Here is a 22,429-nt window from a genome sequence, read left to right as displayed (position 1 = left end):
AGCTTGCTGTCACCATGATACTTTTCCAGACTCATTGCTGGCTACCGTTTTGTCTCATCCCTTTTTCTTGCAGGTCATAAAATGTCTAAGCCTTCCTTGCCTCTGTATCCTTAATCTCCCCACTCAAACTTCCTGTCCTCACCTTTTAGAGTTCACTCAAACATCACTGCCTCAATTATTTCTTTCTCCAAACATCTTGTGCCTACACAGCACCCTGCACAGAGCGCTTGACTTCTGCCTATCCCATAGGACACACACCGCGCTGAGACCCAGCACGGAGCCCTACCCCCTTGGAAAGGAGCGCCCCCTTTCGGTTCTTATTCTTTACCATCCACATCACTGTGTGGCATGCACTGTGCACACGATGTTGGTGCAATAAGGAAAGGAAGAAAATTGTGTCTCTGGGCAAGCTGAACCTTTCAGGGTGCTCCAGCCATGCATAAGGAAAGATAAAAATTTCAGTAAGGACAGTAGCAGTGTTTTCTGCAGGAGACAAGTATAAAAGAATTGGGCAATAAAGACTACAGGGTGGGTGGCAGTGAAGACTTGGGGCAAAGACTTTGAGGTTGGGAAGGAAGGCAGGCTCCACCCATGTGGCAGTGGGATCTGGTTCTTGAAAAGGCCTCCATGCCTTTCTCTCTTCCTTGGTGGGAGAATGGTGGCCAGGCCCAGCCAGGCCAGCCAGCAGGAGAATGGATGGGATGGAGGGGGTCCTTTGAGGAAATGTCTCTTCTCTGGCTCTGGTCTAATCTAATTCAAGGGGCCCCAGTGTGCTGGGGAGGACAAAACCACCCAGGCACGAAGCGTCAAATATCCTCAGCAAATATTGGCCCTGCTCATTCACTCTTTCTTGGCCCACTACCCCAAAGGTGGGGGAAGACAATTCCAACCCAGGAAATATAATTAGTCCGCCTGCTGGTTTGAGCTCTAATTTAATCTGGGCAGCTGTGCCGGGAGCTGGTATTAGCATGACACTGGGAGGCGGAGAGTATAATTATGGAGCAATAGAGAAGGGGAAGAGAATTGGGATGGTGACCGGTGTGCCCTTGCATTGGAGGATGGGACGGGGCGGGGGGGGGGGGTGGTCAACGGAGGGTGAGGAGCTCCTTCTCCCAAAGAAAGGGGGCTTCTGGCAGTGGATGGACGGTGACTTTAATTTGGCTTTTGAGAATTTATGTGGTGTGTGTGTGTGTGTGTGTGTGTACACACTTGGCTCCTGTGAGTGCTGATGTGTGCTGAGGGGAGGAGGGGAAAGGGCTTGATAGCTAGGGGCTAGTCCACTCTGCATGACAAAGGTGAGGTTGAAAGTTGATGGATGGGCCTTCTGGGATACCCTGGGAGAGGAAGGAGGAGGGGGTATTGGAGCAGGTTATGGCTAAATTTGGGACAAATATTCTCAGGACACTTTTTTTCAGAGGATCATTTCTAAACAGGGAAAGCAAAAATAAGGATTTGAAATTTACACCCATCATCACCTTCTTTGCTTCAGGTGGTGGACATGCAACCAAAAGAAATCCTTAAGTGGTCTTATTCCTGCAGAAAAGCTCCCAGCTTCCAAGACACTTCCAGACACTGGCCTCAGCTTCTTACACTTACCGTCTTAAGGAGTGAGAATGGAGCTCAACAAAGTGTTGGACATTAAGATGCCCATTTAATAATTGAGGAGAGCCAGCACCCTGGCACAGTAGGTTAATCCCCTGCCTGCGGTGCCAGCATCCCAAATGGGCATCGGTTCTAGTCCTGGCTGCTTCTCTTCCGATCCAGCTCTCTGCTGTGGTCTGGGAAAGCAGTAGAAGATGGCTCAAGTCCTTAGGTTCCTGCACCCTCATGGGAGACTGGGAAGAAGCTCCTGGCTCCTGGTTTCAGATTGGTGCAACTCTGGCCTTTGTGGCCATTTGGGGAGTGAACTCGGGTAGTAAACCAATGGACGGAAAGACCTTTCTCTCTGACTCTCTCTCTCTCACTGTCTGTAACTCTACCGCTCAAATAAATGAATAAAATCTTGCTCAGAGACATAAACAAAAGGCCCCAGGTCACAGAGTTGGCAAGTGTGGAAGAGATGATTCAAATGTGGGCCTGCCAGACTCTGCACACTAGGCTCTAACCCTGGGCACACACACCAGGCATGAGCATCTCCGTTTGTAGGTAGGCAAACTGAGGCACAGAGTGGTGACATCACCTGCATTGGTTCAAAATGTGTGTTCTGATCAGAACTGGAAGTAGAACTCGGATCTCACGCAATTCTGCCTGATCGCTAGAGGACACAGAGGAACCGTTGGGGCATTGGAATCTTAATCTTTATTCCAAGTTCTTGTCCCAAATTCAAAGCAGAGGCATAAATACAATGCACAAGTTGAGAGCAGGATTTACTTAAGAGAGAGAGAGAAAGAGAGAGAGAATATTATGCTTCCTCGCTTGGGTGAGGGCCATCTTACATAGGGAGCTGCCTGTCATGAGTGGCCAGAGGGCTGTGTGTGAGGAAAGATTGTGGAGGAGGCCAGAGAAGTGTAATCTAAAAGCCAGGAAGAAAAGAAAGGTAACTCCCTCATTATCAGTCTCTTTTTTAAAGAGTTATTTTATTTATTGGAAAGGCAGAGTTACAGAGAGAAGTAAAGACAGAGAGAGAAAGAGAGAGAGAGGTCTTCCATCTGCTGGTTCTCTCCCCAGATGACCACACCAGCTGGTCTGAAGCCAGGAGCCAGGAGCTTCTTCCAGGTCTCCCACGTAGGTGCAGGGACCCAAGTACTTGGGCCATCATCCATGTCTTTCCCAGGTGCATTAGCAGGGAGCTGAATCAGAAGTGGAGCAGCCGGGACTTGAACCGGTGCCCATATGGGATGCTGGTGCTGCAGGCTGAGGCTTTAACCTGCTGTGCCACTAGGCTGGCCCCTGTCAGCCTCTCTTGTGAGATGGGGCAGAATTTAGCTTTCTTAGAGTTTCACAGCACCTCCATGTGGAGCCTAGCGTTGCCATCATGGTGTCTCCTGTTTCCTGGTCCTGGATGAGACTCAGGTGCAGCATGAGAAAGGGAGCACACTGGATTTACAGGCAAGGGGGTTGAGTTACAATGCACAGCTACACGGAAATTATGAAAAAATTCTTTTTACTTTATTTTATTTTATTTTATTTATTTTTTGCCAGGCAGAATTAGACAGTGTGAGAGAGAGACAGAGTTATGGGCAGTGAGAGAAATAGAGAGAAAGATCTTCCTTCCATTGGTTCACTCCCCTAATGGCTGATATGGCCGGTGCTGTGCTGATCCAAAGCCAGGAGCCGGGTACTTTCTCCTGGTCTCCCATGCGGGTGCAGGGCCCAAGGACTTGGACCATCCTCCACTGCCCTCCTGGGCCACAGCAGAGAGCTGGACTGGAAGAGGAGCAACCGGGACTAGTACCCGGTGCCCCAACCGGGACTAGAACCCAGGGTGCCAGAGCCACAGGCAGGAGGAGGATTAGCCAAGTTAGCCACAGCGCCAGCCACAAAAAAAATTATTACACCTTTATTTATTCCTACATAACTCCCCGCCTAACTCCTCCCTATCAGAACGAAGGAGCGATTGTTTGTCAAGGGAAAGATCTAGAAAGAAATCAATAGAAACCCGACTTTCTCATGGTCAGCCCAGTGGTCTTTTCTCTGTAAATGAGAGGGTGATGGCAGCTGCACCCTTCATTTGGTCACTATGTTCCAGGTGACAGAGCTGACTTCACCTCCCCCTCGCTATCCGGTCACTTCTCTTCACCTTGCGATGGGCTGTGTAGTTCCACAAACTCAGCTGCCAGCTGAGATTCAAACCCAGATCACCCACTCCCCGGGGAAACACACTGCTCCTCCAGGCATCCTCCCCACCCCTCCAACTGCACCTGCAAGCATTTCCACCCCATGAGGTGACAGAAAACCTGGAGATGTCCTGGAAACCCTTCCTCACATCCAGCGTAAGCCAGACCTCTCTCACACCAGCCTCTTACTGGGGGAGACTGAAGCCTCATAGAGAGAAGTTGAGGATCTTTTATTTACCCTCTGCCTCGGGGTCAACTTGCCCTGGGCTTTTGTCCTTTCTTCTCCCCTGTAAGTCCCTGTGAGCTGTTCTCTGCCCCCACCCCAACCGCCCTTGACCCACAGGAGAAAGCAGCGGGGACGCCCAGGTCCTCCTTTTCCTTCCCACCTTTCCTACCCTCTAGCGCTCTCCTTTCCCATGCAGTGCCTGCCCTCTGGGGCTTTGAGAGCCTCTGGGAGGCAGAAGGAGTGAAGCCCCCTTCCTGTTCCCAAAGCTGTGCTCCCAGGGCCTCTGCAGACCCCAGCTGGTGGAGGAGGGGCCCCACACCTGGCCCTGCCTGCTCAGCTGCTGGACATCTGCCTTGCACCCAGGAGGACGCCTTCTCTAGGGTCCCTACCATCTCCTGGGCTCTGGCAAGAGAGACCAGAGAGGGCGCAGATGTGCCACGCGCCCTGAAGCCCGTGGGGGCCCGTGGGGCAGCTCCGCAGCCCCTGTCCTGGAAGCCAGAGAGACACCTGGGTTCCAGGTCTCCCAGCCCTGATTCCCCGTAGACCCCTGCAGCTTCCCCTCCCCCAACCCATCCTGGACCCCCTCCTCACAAACAGGACCTGCGTCAAAATCAGAGTGCAGAAGTCAAAGCCTCAAGTTCCCCTTGAGCCGTGAGGGCGCCAATCGTCCTCTGCCGGCCGCACAAGCTGCAACCGCTCTGCTTCCCACTGGGTGCTGATGTAGGCAGGCAGATAGGTAAACATTGATTAGGTTTGTGAGCTGGAAGGCCACGCCCCCTGTGAGATCACATGCCCCTACCTGACCCCACCTGTACACCCACTTGCCAATCAGACTACATAAACACTCCCCCTTTGGGAGTAAATAAGAGGTCTGTAACACGAGGGTCCTCCCGTGTTGCCCTGTGGGCACTTGGACTTTGGGCTGCCCAATGGCTGATTTCCTGCCTGCATGCTTGCTCCACCTGCAAAGCCTGCTTGGTATGGACCCAACTTAACTTCTAGACCTCTCTTTTCTCCCCTAAATAAAGCCCTCACTCTCCTGTGCATTTCTCTCACTGAATAAAAAGCTTAAAAACTTACCGTGTTGTCTGGTCTATTTGAGCCAGTTTTCAGAATTCTTCTCTAAATAAATGGCCAGAGCCCACAGGGTTATTAATATTGAAAACTAATAAGTTGTTCCATATCAGTGCTGGGAGAACACACGGCGCTGCGGGTCAGTGACGAGACCATCCATTGCTGGCTTGCCCTGGGACCGCCCTGCAGGCAAGGCTGATACAAAGCCACAAAGCTGACACAGGGGTCTCGGCCTTCTGCAGAGACTGTGGGGCCATAATCTCTTCATTCGTGTCATGGGAGTCACAAAGCCTTCCTGGAAGCGCTGTTCTAGGACAAGAATGTGAGTTGGGTTACTGAAACAACTGGAGCAGGAAGCTATGGAGGCAGAGCTTCAATGTGCTTGTTTTCCTCCGGATTCTGATGTACCTCCAAACCCAGGCCAGAGTTGCAGGTCTCTCTGCTCATGGCCAGCCTGGGTGAGCCCCCCACAGAGGCACCTGGCCACGGAAACGTGTGGTCTGAGACCGGGCAGCACCAGCCTGGAGGCCGGGCAGCACCAGCCTGGAGGCCGGGCATCGGTTCCCCCTCTGAGCTCCGAAGAAATGCCATGTGCTAAACTCAGGGACAGAACTTTCTGGAGCGAGTGGAAACTCCAGTCCCAGAGCTGCAGGCAGAAGGGAGCTGGAGACAGAGAAAGCATTCTCACAGCTTCCGGACGGATGGTTCCCTATATTTTTCACATTTTTATTTATTTGTTTATTTTATATGTTTGAAAGGCAGAGAGAGACAAGGAGACAGGAATCATTCATCCTCTGGTTCGCTCCACAAACAGTCACCAACAGCAGAGTCTCCCACACGGGTGACAGGGACCCAGCTAACTGAGCCGTCAGTGCTGCCGTCAGGATGTGCTGTATCAGGAACCTGGATGAAAGCAGAGCCAGTACTTAACATGCAGGCACTCCCGGGACCAGTCCTAACTGCAGTGCCCACTCCTGCCCGGAGTGATCTTTCTCAGTATACCCAGGTTGCATTCTGCCCCACATCCTGTGTTGTTGATGCCTCTGCACTGGTAAGCAGATACATTGACACAAGCAAGCATGGGGTGGCAACATGGGATGAGCCATAGGATATTTACATAGCCTTAAAATATTTGGAAATATTTGATAATTTTAAATTGGGGGGTCGGCGCTGTGGCGCAGGCATTCCATATGGCGCTGGCTCTAGTCCTGATGCTCTACTTCCAATCCAGCTCTCTGCTGTGGCCTGGGAAAGCAGTAATAGGTGGCCCAAGTGCTTGGGCCCCTGCACCCGCGAGGGAGACCAGGAAGAAGCTTCAAGCTCCTGGCTTCGGATCTGTGCAGCTCCAGCCATTGCAGTCATTTGGGGCGTGAACCAGCAGATGGAAGACCGCTCTCTCTCTGTCTCTGTCTCTCCTTTTCTGTCTGTAACTCTATCTTTCAAATAAATAAATAAAATCTTAAGAAAATTTTAAATGGGAATATTTTAACTTCACAATAAAAAGAGGAGATGGGGGTAGGGAGCGTTGCATGCTATATCCCCGAGGGAAAGACGTTAGCATGTGCTCCCTGGTCTGAAGCCCAACGCTGACAGAGTCCCCCACCCCAGGTTAATCATGGCAGCCTTGGACACACTGGACTGAGGGATGCCGGGAGAAGCTCCAGGGCCTGGGAGAAACAAGCTTCCTCCATCTCGGGAAAGATAAGGAAAGCGGAAGAAGAGCTCCAGTTTAAAAAGACATGAAAAATATATGCTGTAGGCAACTGGGAAATAGTTATTCCATGCTATTGAGAAAATAATGAAATTTGAACAAGGTTTGTAAGACAACACTCATTGTCGCTCCCCCTCTTCGCGGAGGAGCGACACTAAACCCTGCGCTGTTCTTTTGTCTGCTCGGCCCTTCCCAGGTTTGCTGCTGGTTCTTCCCGGGTTGGCTACCGTCCCTTCCACCTCCGTGGAAGGGCGGTTCCCCCTGCCACTTTCCCCACTTCCGCGGGGGAGCGGCACACCGCCGGCCGGCTCTCTAGGGGGCTGCACAGGTGTTCCTTCAGATAGATGTTCCTGGTGCATGTTGTCTCTCTCCTCCTTTATAGTCCTCTTCCACCAATCCCAACTCTGCTACCCACACGCCGAGTACGCTGCTCTCCTCCAATCAGGAGCAGGATCAGCTCCTGCAGGTTACTGGTCGAACTGGAGGCAGCTGTGTAAAAGCTGTTTACTCCTCTCCCAGCGCCATATTGTGGGAGAGCAGATGCATAGAATAAGTCTTAATTCCAGTAACAGTCTAGTCCGAGTTGCTCCCCACAACTCATCATGCTAAATGTTCTGGTTTTGAAAAATCACTGTCCCCCTTTGTAGACAGGCAGAAAGGGTGTAAGAGCTACAGTCAGACGGAGCTGTCATGTGACCTGGTGGCTGAAACACCCACATCTCATGTCTGGGTGTCAGCTCCTGGCCCCGGACGCCCTGCTGATGCACACCCTGGGACCCAGCAGGCGATGATGGCTCAAGGGCTTGAGCTCCTGATGCCGTGTGATGAGTTCCTGCCTCACAGCTTCAGCCTGGCTCAGCCTTGGTCACAGTGGGCAGCTGGGGAGTGAACTCACTCTCACTCTGTCCTGCTCTTCTGTTCTCTCACGCGCTGACTCTAAAATAAGAGAATAGTAAAATCATCAATTTAAAGAAGAAAAATTCAGTTGCGCCTGCAGCCTCTAAGCTTGTCCAACCTCTGGTCATCGAAATCACACAAGGACAGACTGCCCAGCTATTCCGTAAATGGGTAAATCATCACTTTGGGTTAGGAATTCTGGTCAGTGGGTGAATGGATGTGCTCAGCGAATGGGTATAGGCTGCCCCCTGCTGGTCATTTTGGGGTACAATGCGCTGGGAGATAACCGTTTTTCTGTTTCTCTTGTGTGCTTTCTGAATTAAAGTTAATATATATTCATCGTTTTCTACAGAACTTTCACTCAATAAGCAATCTGTAGTGTTATTATGAAGAAAATACTGTGCTGGGAAAATCTTAAAAGTAATTGACGTGGAAAATTCGGAACAGGTGCTGAGCAAGGGTGAGAAGGATCGGCATCTGTCATCACCTCTTTAATCTTGCATCGGCCAGGAAAAACGAGCTCAAGGTGAGTAGAAGCCTCTTCCAGCCGCTCCCACGCAGTCCCTCGGGTGGGGAAGCAGAGCGAGGGGGGAGGGGCAGGGCTGTGTCTGAGGAAAGTGAACACCCTTTTGCAGGTTGGGTGCTGGTCACACTTCAGGGTGCCTCTCTCCCATCCGTGAACCACTTCCTCTCAGAGTCTCTCTGATTCAGCCTCTCCTTTTTCTTCCCCTTCTCTTGCTCCAAACCTGACAGAGAGACTGGGCTTTGGATCCTGGGCTCCTGCTAAGACCTGATTTGGGCTTGACGCACATGTCCTGTCCCTGGCAGACACCCCTGGGGTCAGGTGGAGGCAGTCGCCCCCTGCCTCTGACTCAGGGAGTCACCACGGAGGTGGTGGCCGACATTTTCCCACAAGCCCTGCTCTGTGGCTGTCCGCCCATCACTGTGTCCTGCCCCCGTCATTTTCCCACTGCCCAGCAGGCTCCCTGGACTGCAGCTCACTACAGGCTAACAGACAGAGGGGCCCCCGGGTTTCCAGGCTTCCCTCTTGCAGAGAGAAGAGAAGACTCTACACTGGAAATAAGCTGCCCCTTCCTCCAGTCTATGACCTGCTGGCCCTTTTTCCCTGCAACCCCGAATCACAGGTTCTACCTGGAAACTAGCCCCAGGCTCACTCTACTTCTTTCCCCTTGTACCACATCTACAGCAACCTCCTAATTCTGCCTGCTGCTGTGCCTTTTAAATTCCATCCTCTTTAAAATTTTTTAGGGGGCCGGTGCTGTGGTGAAGCAGGTACAAGACTGGCTGTAGTAGCAGACAAACTCCCCAAAAGTAATTTCCCAGGCAATCGTCTGGCCCAGCAGTAAGACACCTGCACATCCGAGGACTTGGGCTCCTTTTCTGGTTCAGCTCCCAGTTCCAGCTTCCTGCTACCGCAGACCCCCAGAAGAGGGGGTGATGGCTCAGTGTTTAGGTTCCTGCCACCCCCACGGGGTACCCAAGCTGCATTCCTAGCTCCCAGTATCAGGCCCAGTCCGGGCCCAGCCATTGCAGTCACTAGGGGGAGGCAATCAGCAGATGGGACTCTCTCTTTCTCTCTCAAAACAAATCAATTATACTGTAGAAATGAATAACTAGTCATTTCATTGAGACGTTCCTCAAAAACACAGTTCAGCCATGTGCTTGGGAAACATGACCCTCCCTCTCCCCACCAGAGTCACCATTCCTCCCAGATTATTCAAATTCCCGGGAAGTCGTGCCCTAAAGAAACAGGTTTGTGCTTGGCTAACCTTGGATTCCCCCAAAATTATTTCATCCTACTAGAGAGTAAGCCCTCTACAGGATAAATACTGTCTATTTTGTATTTGTTTCTCTTTACATGCACCCCAGATGTAGCTTGCTTCTCCCACTTAAAAAAAGCACCCAGTGAAAGACAATTTGAGAATGGCCATCCCAATCTCTGGAGAGCACCCTGTGCAGAGACCTGAGACCCATCCCTCTTCAGATCTTTCAAAGAAGGAAGGCCCAGTGGACAGGAAGCACTCCCAGCATTGAGCAGCATGAGGTACAGATCAGGGGTGTGGACAAGGTAGAGAATCCCATTTCATCCCAGCACCCAGAACACAGAGCAGAGAGAAGGGCCAGTGACCCTGGGGAGCCCATTCTGCCTGGAGGAAGTTCAGAAACCCTTGAGGAGTTGAGCCTGTTTCTCCCCATTTTTGAGCTTTTGGTACAGAGATGAGATGAATCCAGACTTCCACATCAGCAGTTTTGGTAACAGATTCACGAAAAGGAGGGGTGCGGGCAGTTTTGCAGAGCCCAGGATCTGAAAGAAGAAGGCCGAGGGCTGAAATGGAAGCAGATGACTTGCATCTGGACCTGGGACAGCGCAGCCCAGCTGCCCGGCCCAGAGCAGCCGCTCCCCTGTCATGGGACAGCCTCTCCGGGCAGCTGTCCTGGCCCAGCCCCAGCTCTGGGCGGCATGCCAGCCCAGGTCTCAGCTCGGCAGCTTCACAGCTTCTGCCCAACTCCAGCCCAGGGGCCAGATGGGCACATTGGTGTTTAGAAACCCTTCGTACCTATCGGTGTGTGCAGGTTCCAGGTCAGGAGGAAAACAGCACTCAAAAGCAGTGTGTGCTTGGCTTTGCAATAGGCTAGATAGATAGATACATTGATAGACACATAGATATATAGATACATAGAAGATACATAGATGCAGACACATAGATACATAGATACCCACATAGATACATAGATAGATACATAAATAGACAGATATACATAGATACATAAATAGACAGATACATAGATAGATAGATTTGATTACCTTTCTAATGACTCCTTGCAAGTATCTGACACTTCATATCTTCATTTTGCATAATAAACCACACAGAGTTATAAAAACGATGGGAAACAAGCAGTTTGTGTGAACGTTATAGATTTCTAAAACCAAGAGAACCTTAGAAAATATCTCCCTAGCAGAAGAGAAAATTGGTATCTGGTGAAATTTAGTCATTATTACACAGTTAGTGTTAAGGACACATAGCTCCTTTACTCCCCATTCAGTTCTCTCCCTGAGTTCCATAAACATGAGGGAAGGCACGCTCTGGCATGGAAACCGGCCCAGCGATGCGCATGGACTGCTGAAATGCAGAGGCGATGATTAGCTCAGTTAGTTAAAGGGTTTTGTTTTTAACAGAAGGGGAAAAAAATGAGCAAGGTCTCCTCGAAGCCGTCTGACATGCTGAGTGTGTCATGTGTAGCAAGGACAAGTGGCCTTAGTGAAGCATGTTGGGATTTATGATCTGAGAGTTCACGGTGCCCATGATAGAGGAAGTAATTGTTTGCAAAGGATGGAGGAAGGGCAAGAGAGAAGGGGAATAGGGAGAGGGAGAGGGAGAGGGAGAGATTGAGAGAGACCCTCCTCCTCTTCCCAGGAAAAATAGTCTTCATCCTTGTCTTTCAACAATTGTTTGTAGAAGAAGAAAACATCTTTTTTTAGGAAAAAAAAAACACACACAAATAGCACTTTTTTATTAACAAAAGTTGCTTGCGAAATGGCTTATTGGGGGCTGGCACTGTGGCATAGCAGGTTAAATCGCCACATGCAGTGTTCGAGTCCCAGCTGCTCCACTTTCGATCCAGCTCTCTGCTATAGCCTGGGAAAACAGTGAGAGATGGTCCAGGTCCTTGGGTCCTGGCCCACCCACGTGGGAGACACAGAAGAGGCTCCTGGCTCCTGCCTTCAGCCTGGCTCAGCCCTGGCTCTTGAGGCCCTTTGGGGAGTGAACCAGCACGTGGAAGTTCTCTCTCTCTCTCTCTCTTATTCTGTAACTTTTTCAAAATACATAGATAAATCTTTTAAAAGAAACAGCTTATTTGGTGAATGAGGAACCTCATAGCCTCCTGGATAGAGTGATAACAGGGTACTTCCAGAGTCTGCAGTGCACCCGCAATGTGGTAAGCATGGGGTTGGGAGGTCAGCCTCGCAGTAAATACCCTCTATTCCTTTACTCCTAGAGCTGTGCAAGCACTCCTGCAGTCAAATCATCCCTGCTCTACAGCCAAGGACTGGGGCTGGGAGACACCAATGTGTCCAGGACTACGGTGTCCTCAGTGTCAGGGCCTGACCCATGGCCGGATCGCCTCACCAGGAAAGCATCAGGGCTGATAGAAAGCAGAGACGGTCATTCCTTCTGTTGACCAAGCCAGGCCTTTAAAGGCACTCAGCGGGATCCCCACTCCGACGCTAAACACCTAAACACTGCAGCTTCTGTCACTCAACATTCAAATCCCTCACACCTTTCCAAACTGCCTCCAGAGGCTGTGCCTTCCCCATCCCAAATACACCACAAACACCGGTTATGTGTGAGATGAATTTTAGGAAGTTGGGATTAAAATGAAGATTAAGGGTTCCATGACGTCAGTTGGTGCAGTTGATTAGTGCATGAAAGATTGGTCACAGAGAACATTAAAGTCTTGCTTTTTATTTGTTTACTTCAAGGCAAGCCTCAAAAAGGCATGTATCTGGCATCTTCCACATCCTGAGAAAAATGGTGCAGAGAGTATCAAGCTCCATGGAGATGAATGTGGTGGGAGGGGAGGGGAGAGAGAGAGAGAGAAATAGGGAAGTACAGGGGGTGTTGCATTCCCCATACTTGTATTACTCTTTTTTTTAAAAAAAATTATTTATTTATTTGCAAGTCAGAGTTACATAGAGAGAGAAGGAGGGGCAGAGAGAGAAAGAGAGAGAGAGGTCTTCCATCTGCTTGTTCACTCCCCAGTTGGCCACAAAGGCCGGAGCTGTGCTGACCTGAAGCCAGGAGCCAGGAGCTTCTTCTGGGTCTCCCACATGGGTGCAGGGGCCCAAGGCCTTGGTCCATCTTCTACTGCTTTCCCGGGCCATGGCAGAGAGCTGGATCGGAAGCAGAGCAGCCGGGACTAGAACCGGCACCCTTACAGGATGCGGGCACTGCAGGCCACGGCCCTACCTACTACGCCACAGTGCCGGCCCCCATGCTAATGTGCTTTTGAAGGCACTGGAAGATGGCCCAAGTCCTTGGTCCCCTATCATCCTGTGAGAGACCTGAATGGAGTTCCAGGCTCCTGGTTTCAATCTGGTCTAGCCCTGGCTGTTGAGAGTGAACCAGAGGATAGATTTCTCTCTGTGTGTCTCTTCCTCTCTCTCTGTCACTCTACCTTTCAAATAAATATTAAAAAAAAAAAAAACACCAAAATCAACACATGAGAGGAGTGCTTTGTGTGATGTATATTGTGATAAATAATTGACAGAGGAACAGAAACAGAAAAGTATCAGGAAATCCAAAGTGGAGCAACATGGAAGGAAGAGGAAAGTATGCTAGGGGAACCTGGAGAAGTGGGGTGGTGGTGGCTGGTGGCCGGCAGTTGCATTTGACACTTTGGGTGGGGGTGGAGGGCATGGCTGAAACCTGGGGAAAATGCTGTGGGGTTCCATAAGGCACTAAACGGAAGACAACTCCAGGACGTAACAGAGTGCTGAAGTCTGGCTTGAGATTGGGAAAGCAGTCATTTCCTTTAAAAGGAGGACAAGTCGGGGGCCGGCACTGTGGTATAGCGGGTAAAGCCACTGCCTGCAGTGCCAGCATCCTATATGGACATCAGTTCTAGTCCCAGTTGCTCCACTTTCAATCCAGCTCTCTGTTATGGCCTGAGAAAGCAGTAGAAGATGGCCCAAGTCCTTTCTGTGTGGGAGACCCAAAAGAAGCTCCTGGCTCCTGGCTTTGGAACGGCACAGCTCCAGCCATTGGGGCCAATTGGGGAGTGATCCAGGATATAAGACCCCTCTCTGTGCCTCTCCTCCTCTCTTTGTGTAACTCTGACTTTCAAATAAATAAATAAATAAAATAAAATACTTTTAAAAAAAAAAGAGGAAGAAAAGAAAGGAAGAGACGAGAGAAAGAGAACAGAAAAGAGAAAAGACTTTGAAGTGGTTTAAGCATAAAAACAAAGTGTTAAGAAATCAACACAGGGGCAAATGTCTGGCCTAGTTGTAAAGACACCTGTGCCCCCACATTGGAGTACCTGGCTTTCATTCCGGGCTCCAACTCCTGGTTCCAGCTTCCTGCTAACACAGATCCTGGGAGGCAGCAATGATGGCTCACGTTCTTGGGTCCCTGCCGTCCTGGATTGCGTTCAGCCCGACTCAATCCTGGCTGTTACAGGCATCTGGAGAGTGAACCAATGGCATAGGAGATCTCTTTCTGTCTAGCCCTCTCTCTCTTTCTCTATGCCTCTCAAATAACCTTTTTAAACAAAGGAGAGCAGGTGTTTGGCCCAGTGTTTAAGCTGCCTGTTGGGACCTGCAATCCCTGTGAGAGTGCTGGGTTCAAGGACCAGCTGCACTCTCAGTTCACGCGTCCTGTTGATATACATCCTGGGAGGCGACAGCTGACGACTTCAGTGATTGGGCCCCTGCCATCCACGTGAGGGACCTGAATCTAGTTTATGAATTCTGGCTATAGCTTGGCCCAGCCCAGGGGGCCAATGAGGTATTTGGGGAGTGAACCAGCACATGGAAGATCTGTCTTTGTCTAGAAGAGAGACTAGAGGAGGGGAGGGGAAGAGTAGGGAGAGGAGGACAGGAGAGGGGAGGAGAAATCAATGGCACAGGAAAAAGTTGCTTCCAATGGTATGCAGCTTTGAAGGCAAGGACCTGGGCCCTGGGGACAGATCCACTCAGGCCAGAGCCGGCCCAAGCATGGGGCAGCGCTGCAGGAATCTTCTCTGAGAAGATGAAAGGGCTCTCCCCCTGCAGCAGAGGGGCCCTGGGGTGGCAGGAACTCTCCTACTCTCACATCCTTCAGTGGGCTGTGCTGTGCCCCTAGGCAGCAGTCTGGCAGGAAGGGCTCCCTGCTGTGACTACAGAGGATGTGGCTGGGGTCGGAGGCGGGGCCTGTGCATGTGTGTGTGTGTTTGCTAATTCTATTTCCGCTTCCTCTTTTGAGCAGAGAGCGGCAGATGAATGAGAGCGGAGGGGAAGGCTAGGTCCACACCATGCGGCTTTCTCGCTGCTGTCACCGCGGTCTCCACACCTGGCAAGGACTTGGCTCGACTTTGGGCACCACTTTGTCAACAACTGGGCTCTCCACCAGCAGACAAGTGAGTATGGCCTTGAGCCAACTTTTCTGACTGCACTGATCTGGGATGATGCTAGGAGATAAAAGGAAATGGGTCAGAAAAAAAAAAAAAAAGGCTACCAAGAGAAAGGTGAAGAGGAGAGAGACCTCCCACCACCCCACCTCTGACCTGCAAAGCACTTGCCACACGTGGTGCCTGTCGGAACCAGCATACACCGCCCTCACTTTTTCTTTTCCCCTCCCATTGCCAAGGTAAAAACACTGGTTCCTTTGATGGCCTGAACTAGTGTCTAGGAAGCTTCCCCTTTATCACCTGAGAAGCTTTTCTGTGTGTCTTGCTGAGTTCACCTTTGCCATAATTTCCATCTGGTTTTAACTTTTGAAAGACCCGGAGGAGAAAAGTTCCCCAGTGTCAGAGCAGGGCCCGGGCTAGGTTCCATCGCCGGGATGATTGGGAAGACCCAGCCTCAAGGAAGTTTGCACTCTGGGGGGGTTTAAGACCTCGTTCTGCAGCCCCTGTACATGGTTGCTGAGGAGGTGAATGGCAGCAAGGCATTCTGGGACTCACTGGGGGGAGGAGTCACACAGCTGGACACTGCTGGGAGTTCCGTGCAGATAAGCAGACTTCCTGTCGCAGAGATGGAGATGGGTGTGTCATCCTCTCAGTGACCTACATGATGCTGGGGGGAGGGGTCATAGCCAGGCTAAGCACCTGCCTCCCGTGTGGGTGGGCAGATTCCCTGCACCAGGGCTTTCCACACCCCTGCTGCGGCACTGAGCTCATGGTGGAGGGGAAGAGATCTAAATCCCCAGAGCAGAGCGAGGACGAGAGGATTCCAGGGTCTTCCAGCCGTGGTTCGACAAGACCAGGAGGGCCACGGGTGTAGACCCGGAAAAGACTCATGACTGTCTACCACAGACGGCCCTGGTTACAGAGGTGAAGGGACTTTCCAGACAGTGCTAGGGCGGAGCTGGGGTCGGAGGTCCCCAACGCGGGGTCTGCACTTCAGACTCAACAGTTGTCTTGATGGAGTGGTTGCAGCCAAAGACTCAAGATTTCTCTATAACATGGAGCAGTAGTGGGATGAGTGGAAGCCCCATGTGGGGTCTGTCCCCGCTGAGGATATTATTGGAGATGACAGGCTGAAGGGACGGCGGGAGGGGGGCAGAAAGAAGCCTGACACAAGACTTCTTATTCACAGGCACCCAGGGAGAGAGGCCACTCTCCACAACCATGCCGATGCAAGGTGGTCTCTTGTAGCCCCTTGGGTGCTCTCTCAGGATGGAATCCTGGTCTGATGTGTGGAGACCCCAGCACAGTCACTCTGCTCAAGATTTACAATTCATTTCTTTTTTAAAAAAGATTTATTTATTTGCTTGAAAGTCAGAGAGAGAGAGAGACAGAGAGAGATCTTTCATCCACCGGTTCATTCCCCAGACAGCTGTGAAGCCCGGAGCCTGGGGCTTCTTCTGGGTCTCCCACGTGGGTACACAGGGAGGGTGCAGGGGCCCAAGGACTTGGACCATCTTCCTCTGCTTTCCCAGGCACCTTAGCAGGGAGCTGGTTCAGAAGTAGAGCAGCTGGGACTTGAATCGGTGCCTGTTTGGGATGCCGGTGATGCAGGTGGTGGCTTTACTTGGTACGCCACAGCGCCGGCCCCTATAATTCAGTCTCTAAGAGAGACGGGAAAGAAAGTTTGGCCTCAGCCCATAACATAACTCACAAGGCTCCCGCTGGGCTCCGGCGGGGAAAGAGCAAACGTTTATTTCCACGTGCATGCTGATGACGGTACTGCTGCTTTCCACCTAAGGGGCAGAAGCCAACTGCGTATCCCAGAGCTCTCAGTGCCCTGTGCCCTGACCATGCCCAGGCCTAAAGCACAAGGGCTTCAGCATGGGTTTGGGGCTGAAAATAGAATTCAGTCAAATGAGCTGAGGCCTGAGAAGACCACGTGTTGTGTGTGGGAAAGGAAAGCAGGAGGGAACGAGCGTTTAGTCCAGTGGCTAACATGCCCGCCCCCAATATTGGAGTACCCGGGTGCAGTTTCTGGCCCTGTTCCTGTCTCCGGCTTCCTGCTAATGCAGACCCTGGGAGGCAGTGGTGACGTCTCAAGTACTGGGTCCCTGCCACCCATGTGGGAGAGCTGGATTGTGTTCCTGGCTCCTGGCTTCAGCCTGGCCCTGCCCCAGCTATTGCAGGCATTTGGGAAGTGAACCAGCAGATGGGAGCACTCTCTCTCTCTCTCTCTCTCTCTCTCTCTCTCTCTCATAAAGCACATCCAGGAGATGAAGAAGAAAGGACTGGAGAGAGAAGGAGGTCTTCCATGGTCATCTTTTTGCATTCTTTCAGCTAAATTCATCTGTAGAAGGGATTGTGTGTTGGGGAGGGGGAAGAATTATATTGATTAATTGTCATTTTTCTTGCTTTCTTACTTCACATAACATCCTTCGTTTTCCCTAAAATAGATCAAACCGCTGCCTTAAGCCAGAGTTGTGGAATGCCTAAATGCTAGGCTCAGGGTAAGCTTCATCTTGATGAGCCTCCAAATGCAGTGACATGGAAGAGGGTGTGTGAGAACCCGCCACCGAGGGCAGCGTGTGTGCGCAGTGGGCACGGTCAACGTCGGGCTGCAGGAGGCATTCTTCCTGTCCGCGGACGGAAAGGTAGGTGATTTGGGATTCCCCAGAGCTGTTGACAGTGACACCGGTGTGTGTCTTCACTGTGGATGCAGACGATCTTACGGCCACATCACGGAAACTCCATTTCCTTTTTCTCTCCTCCTACTCTCGTTCTCACTCTCAGTCCCAGTTCACAGTCACTGCTTAGGGCAAAGGTGCAGACAGACAGAGGCAGAGAAAGGTCTGCCCTACCACGTCCCTGGGAGCAGACTCCACGTGAACTGTGGGTTGGGCCATGGAAACTAAAAGTAGCTGGAGAAAGGTGAGAATACAGGGTTAGCAAATATCTGGGGCTCTGAGTTTGAGCTCCATTGACTATTATATTCTTCATGACCCCAGGTAACCTCTCCCCCCCTACCTCCCTTCTCCCAGCTTCCTTCTCTCACCTTCTTTCCCCCCTCCAACTCCTCTCCCTCTCTGCAGCTTCCTCAATTACACAATGCATCAGCTGGACTTAAATGATCCCTTTAAACATCAGGTAGGAACGAAGGTCTTTTGCAGCCCATTTTGCACCTCTGCTTAGTAGCAAATCCTTCCTGTGCTGTCTGGATTTTCCACGCTCTACTGTACTCTCCTGCTCACCCCTTCTGCCTTTTTCCCTCATCCCTGATAATATCCTGACTTTAGTGAATGGCTTAGACTGAGAGCAGGTGAATAATAATCATAGCTCCTCCTTTATACATCAGAGACTTAACATACATGACCTGCTTATAACCCCCAATAGCGCACAAGCCTGATATGCTGTTTTTCAGTTGGAGAAATTTAGGTATAGGGAAGACAGGATGTTTTGCTGTAGATGCTACACAGGAAGAAGATGGAACTGGGATTCCAAACACCAGTCACTCTTCACTCTGGTTCCCAGCCCCAAGCTCTTTCTACAATTCTCCTGCTAGTGAGTTTCTAAATAAACCTCTGGACTTCAAAGAAGCATTGCCAGTACTTACTGGACTCCTGGAAAATACCCCTATGGTGAAGTTGATATTAGGCAGATACAAGTTGGTAGAACAAGCCAGTACTGGTTGGTCTGATATTCAAATAAGTCCCTGGCGAGTCGGATACATGCCTATGGCCCCAAGCCCTCTGAGGGCTCCTTGTCCATGTGGCTCTCCTTGCTCTTCCCATAAGATTCCCCAGACTAGCATGGGAAATTCAGGGCCAGTCAAACCCAACAAACACCTACAGGACAGCCACTGGTGGCAGCTTTGGCTGGGGGGCCAATAGCCATGGATGAATGTCCCCAACACCATAGCCACCTGAAAGTCAAGTGGAACTTCAGGCACGTTCTCCTCTCAACTGGAACCTAGTTGGAAGCTCACTGGAAAAACCATTCTGTAATCCTGAAAAAGGCTACATTGGTTCATAATCACCTGCTTGGAGTCAAGAAGGAAAACCAGGCTAATAACACAAGGCAAGCAACACTGCCTCCACTGGGGCTGCCCTAAAGACAAGTGTAAATCACATTGCATTTGTGCTGCCTCTTTGAGACTGGACTACCAGGTAGAGAATTTACTAAAGCAGTTTCTCCTTTCCTCCATCCCAAATAACATTTTCCATGGATGTGGCATGTCTCCTCATCCCGTTTGAAGTGAAAAGACTACGCCACATGGAGTCAGAACAACCTGAATTCAAACATCAGCGTCAGGAGGCGCTAAACACATGACCACAGGCAAGTCCCCGGTCACTGAACTTCAGATAAAGATGATTATCTCAGCAGCAGTTGTCAGGATTAAGGGAAGCAGTGTACAGGAAGGTTTTATGTGTAAATGTAAGACACCCTATACATACAAGTTACTGTGAGTACCTGCCCTTTTTGACATAACCTGTGTTGATGTGCAGCAAAATTCTGGCTGCAGCCCTTAAAAGAAGAGAGACTGGAGATAGATGATGTTCTCAGTGCAGTCATAATGACAAATGACTAAGGTTTCTGCTGCTGCTTCTGATGGGAACTATTGCCGGAAAACACTCCCTTCACAGTTCTTCAACAACTCTACAATCTCAAACCCCTGGGGGTGATTTTCTTGTCTGACCTCAATCCTGTCTGCCGCAATTTCTGCTTTTACTGTAACATCCGGAGAACAAGGAGAATTCTTTCCTACTCTGTGAGATTGTAGTCAGATTCCAGAACTCTTGACATTGGTGGAGAAGAGTTTGGGGAATGAACCTCTAGAGAAATGGGAAAAAAAGGCTAAAGATAAAGGGCTGGAAATAGTAACAAAGGGGAAAACAAGGCTTTGGATGATGAAGGCAAGAAGTAATAGAACCAGTGTAAGACTTCACTGGGACTGCAGGGACAGTGAGAGAATTACCTACAGGCTTCAGGCTTTATCCTCTTAGAGGACAGATTCACACAATAATATAATTTAAACCAGCATCATGAAGGATGGTAGCAAGGTTCCAGAAGGAGATTTTGACTAAGAGATAATGAAGATTTGGGATGAAAGGCTTTGGAAAATATTTTTTAGGGTTGATTGATTGATCTGTCCATTTATTTGAAAGATAGACAAGGTGCTAGCACCGTGGCACAGTAGGTTAATCCTCTGCCTGTAGCACTGGCATCCCATATGGTCACCGGTTCTAGTCCCAGTTGCTCCTCTTCCAGTCCAGCTCTCTGCTATGGCCCAGAGGGCAGTGGAGGAAGACCTTTCTCTCTGTCTCTCTCTCACTGTCTATAACTCTACCTGTCAAATAAAACAAAAGAAGATGGCCCAAGTCCTTGGGCCCCTGCACCCACATGGGAGACCGGGAAGAAGCACCTGGCTCCTGGCTTCAAACCGGCAGAGCTCTAGCTGTTGTGGCCATCTGGGGACTGAACCAATGGAAGGAAGACCTTTCTTTCTGTCTCTCCCTCTCACTGTCTGTAACTCTACCTGTCAAATAAATAAATAAAATCTTTAAAAAAAGAAAAAAAGAAAGAAAGGTAGATGGACAAAGAAAAGGGGAGACACCCCCCAACACACACACACAGATCTTCCATCTACTAGTTCACTCCCCAAATGCCTACAGTAGCCAGGGCTGGGCCAGGCAGAAGCCAGGAACCTTAATTCAATCCGGGCCTCCCACATGCATGGCAGAAACACAAGCACTCTGGCCATCATCTGCCACCTCCCAGGCACATTAGCAGGACCCTGGATTGGAAGTGGAGGAGCTGGGACTTGAAGAGGCCCTCCTATGTAGGACACAGAAGTCACAAGTGGAGTCTTAACCTATTGCACCACAACACCCACTCTGGAAAATTCTTTTTTTTTTTAATATAAGAAAATGTTATTGTTTGAGGCTTATAAATTTAGTCAGACTTGGGTGAGTCCTATGTTACATCAATTAAATACTGGAAAAACTATAACCCAACTACAATTGTTCAAAGTGTGTACATTATGATCTGACTCCATGAGAAGAGCCAGGAGCTCCTGTCCCATAACATACATCAGTTAAGGACAATTTTTTAACTAATATATTTCAGAGGTAGAGGTACAGGAAGTGAGAGGGAAACAGACAGGGGGCTCTCATTTACCCAAAGGCCTACAATAGCCTAGGTTGGCTCAGGGCCAGCAACAAGAGCCATGAACTCAACCCAGGTCTCTCATGTGGGTGACAGGGACTCAACTACTGAACCATCACTCAGTGGCTCACAGGTAGGGTGTGCATTAGCACTAGTCTAGAATAGGGAGCAGAGCCAGGACTGGGACCCAGACACTCCGACTCAGAATACGGGTGTCTCAGCTGCTAGGCCAAACACCCACCCCAGCAGAGGCTGATTTTCAGGCAGTGGTGTGATTGCTCTTTCTCCGCAGGCACAGCATTTGCTGGGACTCTTCTGCCGAAAACACTGTGCTATGTCCTGGGCTTGTGTTTAGGGGAGAAGTTATAAGGAGTGGTGGCAGTCACCTATAGTCTGTTAAATATGACACAGGCATATGATACAGGTTTTTAGAGGTGGGTCAGAGAAAGGGGATGACTTTATAGGGCCTTAGAGACTAGACAGAATTTGCTTGGGTAAGAGTCAGCGCTATAGCATAGTGGGTACAGCCACTGCCACCATCTCATACAATCACCAGTTCAAGTCCCAGATACTCCACTTCTGATCCAGTTCCCTGCTAATTGCCTGGAAAAAGCAACTGAAAATGGCCCAAGTACTTGGGCCTCTGCCACCTATGTGGGAGGTAGGAAGAAGCTCCTGGCTGCTGGCTTCTGCCTGGCCAAGCCCTGACCCTTCTGGTCATCTGGGGAGAGAACCATTAGATGAAAGACCTCTCTCTCTCTCTCTCTCTCTCTCTGCAAATCTTTCAATATAAATAAATTTTTTTAAAAAGTGGGTGGAGATGAAGACAGAGTTTTTCAAATTAGAGTAAAAAAGCAGAGAAGTTGAGCACACACTGAAGGCCAACAAGCAACCACGATGGAATCCCGTTCATTTGACTTTCATCAGTCACTGGGAGCTGAAGTCCAGGAGCCCCATAACTCATGTTAATTGAAATGAAAGAGGATTTTTTTTAAAGATTTCTTGTATTTATTTGAAAGACAGAGTGACACAGAGAGAAGGAGAGACAGAGATCTTCCACATGCTGGTTCACTTCCCAAGTGGCTGCACCGGCCAGGAACCTAGGACCCCCATCCAGGTCTTCCATGTGGGTGACAGGGCCCACATACCAAGGCCATTGTCTGTTCCTTTCCCAGGTGTATTAGCAGGGAACTGCATCAGAAGTGTAACAGCTGGGCCACGAACTGGTACTCTGAAATAGGATGCTGGCATCGCAGGCAGCAGCATAACCCATTGCTCAACAAAGGAAAAAAAAATTTTTTGACAGAGTTAGACAGTGAGAGAGAGAGAGACAGAGAGAAAGGTCTTCTTCCATTGGTTCACTCCCCAAATGGCCCCCACGGCTGGCGCTGCACCGATTCAAAGCCAGGAGCCAGGTGCTTCTTCCTGGTCTCCCATGCAGGTGCAGGGGCC

At 50.2% G+C, this 22,429-nt stretch overlaps 2 protein-coding genes across 4 annotated transcripts in view; one reads left to right on the top strand and one right to left on the bottom strand.

Moving 5' to 3' along the window:
* Positions 1-14,079, bottom strand: part of NEUROD4 (neuronal differentiation 4) — a 41,383-nt gene extending 27,304 nt beyond the window's left edge. The window contains exons 1-2 of one of the 2 annotated variants that reach the window (XR_016216142.1): positions 13,748-14,079; positions 2,498-7,723 (exon numbers count right to left, since the gene is read on the bottom strand). The gene's annotated coding sequence lies outside the window, so the exon portion shown is untranslated. Of the gene's footprint in view, positions 1-2,497; positions 7,724-13,747 lie in introns of those variants that run through there. The other variant, XM_089307416.1, reaches the window with a different exon arrangement.
* A 588-nt stretch (positions 14,080-14,667) lies between these two features.
* The window catches only part of TESPA1 (thymocyte expressed, positive selection associated 1), a 47,399-nt gene continuing 39,637 nt past the window's right edge, over positions 14,668-22,429 (top strand). The window contains exons 1-2 of one of the 2 annotated variants that reach the window (XM_017341920.4): positions 14,668-14,824; positions 17,269-17,466. The gene's annotated coding sequence lies outside the window, so the exon portion shown is untranslated. The remainder of the gene's footprint in view (positions 14,825-17,268; positions 17,467-22,429) is intronic. The other variant, XM_089307414.1, reaches the window with a different exon arrangement.

The sequence above is a fragment of the Oryctolagus cuniculus genome, chromosome 11 (assembly GCF_051225735.1).
Source record: "Oryctolagus cuniculus isolate XC-2025 breed Fujian yellow rabbit chromosome 11, ASM5122573v1, whole genome shotgun sequence".
Taxonomy (NCBI): Eukaryota; Metazoa; Chordata; class Mammalia; order Lagomorpha; family Leporidae; genus Oryctolagus; species Oryctolagus cuniculus.
Note: the sequence above shows the minus strand (reverse complement) of the source record. Positions and strands in the feature narration are given on the sequence as shown.